General features: G+C 41.8%; 1 pseudogene; it reads right to left on the bottom strand.

The window, feature by feature from the left end:
• Positions 1 to 276: 276 nt before the first annotated feature.
• On the bottom strand, positions 277 to 704 carry LOC140606392 (succinate dehydrogenase cytochrome b560 subunit, mitochondrial pseudogene; annotated as a pseudogene).
• Positions 705 to 1931: the final 1227 nt, after the last annotated feature.

The following is a 1931-nucleotide window of genomic DNA, read 5'->3' as shown; positions in this document are numbered from 1 at the left end:
ACTCTGCCCTGGCTGGAGAGCAGAGTGACAGGCAGAGGCAGGTCAGTCTTAAAGGGAGAGGATGTTAAAAACTTCAGCTCTTGGGACACCTGTGTGGCTCAGCAGTTGAGCGTCTGCCTTCGGCTCAGGGTGTGATCCTGGGATCTGGGATCGAGTCCCACATCAGGCTCCCTGTGAGGAGCCTGCTTCTCCCTCTGCCTATGTCCCTGCCTCTCTCTCTCTCTGTGTCTCTCATGAATAAATAAATCTTAAACAAAAAACAAAAACTTCAGCTCTCTACATAGCTGCCAATCCTACAGAGCAAAACACAGTAATCAAGTCCACCGTTCCGGACTGGTATAGCTGGGGTGTCTTCAGGTCTTTTACTGAGTCCCTCATCCAGCGTACGATCTCATTGCTGGTGTGATACATGAGAAGGCAAAGAAGTGCAAACTGAGCTCTGTGGATCAGTGCTACCCCAGACACGGGGACTTCACAAGTTCCAAATGATATTCATAATTCCCAGGAGCCACAGGGCTGACAAGTCAAAAAGCAACCCCTGAAAATGCAACCTTTTTAGAGCCACTGTGGCAGGTAGGCATCCTCATGGGAAGAGACCAGCTGTAGCTAGTGATATGGGGAGACAGAGGACCATGTGAGCCTCTGTTCTGATTCCAGAACTGCTCCACTTCTTATTTGGCTGTGGTTCACAAAGGAACAGCATTTTAGATACAAAGCCACAGAGTAAGGTCGGCACAGAAGTAATGACAGCCAGTGTGTCCCAGCAAGTGTGGCCATCTTGGGTTCTGGCCTGGACAGAAATTGTAAAGGCTGTTTTTTGTCTGCCTTTTTCATTTAATAATTTTTTTAAAAATGATAATATGAAAATTGATCATTGGTATGAGTAAATATTTTTTATTGTGCTGGATAGTGAGTGTGTCAATGTTTGTTTTATTTTAGTACTATTTATACTTTACTCCTGTGTAGTAAACATGTGCAAGTGTATTCTCATGGTCATTTATTTATTTATTTATTTATTTATTTATTTATTTATTTAATTTTTATTTTATTTATTATTTTTTTTTCTCATGGTCTTTTAAATTGTAAGGACTAACCTTATGGATGTTAAGATTTGTCATGGAACATATTCCCATGACACTGTGTGGTTCAGTGTCACACTCCTTCAGCCTCTGCTCAGATGTCATCAGAGAAGCCATCTCTAGTCACCTGTCCAGCACCTGGCATTCCCCATCTCCCTCACCCTGTTTTATTTATCCCATAGCACTTCCTACATCCATATTCAGTATATACTTGGTTATTTGTTTATTGACTGCTTCCTCCACTGTAAGCATCAATGGGGTAAGGAATTTGAACTTCTTAAAATGACTGTACATCAATACAGAGCCATGTGTGGCATGTAGTAGGCCATCGGTAAATATCTAATAAATGAATGAATGGGTGAATGATCTGCATAGTCATAAAACCTAACTAGTACTAGAGCTAGTAACAATTCAAAATTTCCCCCTTGTGAGTCACTTACAGCGTTTTGAGCTCATGGCAAGCCCTCTTAGGTGTATAGGTGAAATTGGTACTGGCTCTGTTCCCTGCCCTGGTTGGTAGGGGTAGTAAAAGCATTTGTGACATGTTCACCTCAACACAACCCAACATTGTAAGGATTGTTTCTCTTCAATACCAGAAATTGTGGAATTAAAATGAACCCTGGATGTGCTTTGATCTAACTCCCTTATTTTCATCATCATAGGAATGGAGGGCCAGATGGCTTTAACACTTACCAGAGAAGATGAAGGAAATCAGTGAACAAATTGGGGCCCAGCTAAGTGCTAAACTCCATTTTAGAGATGAGGAAACTAAAGCTTATTTAGTGCTTCCTAATTTCTTTCATGTCATGACAGGCATAGATAATTATTGTGCGGTGCCACAGGGGGCTGCTC

The sequence above is a fragment of the Canis lupus genome, chromosome 1 (assembly GCF_048164855.1).
Source record: "Canis lupus baileyi chromosome 1, mCanLup2.hap1, whole genome shotgun sequence".
NCBI lineage: Eukaryota > Metazoa > Chordata > Mammalia > Carnivora > Canidae > Canis > Canis lupus.
This window is presented reverse-complemented; position numbering and strand designations above follow the sequence as displayed.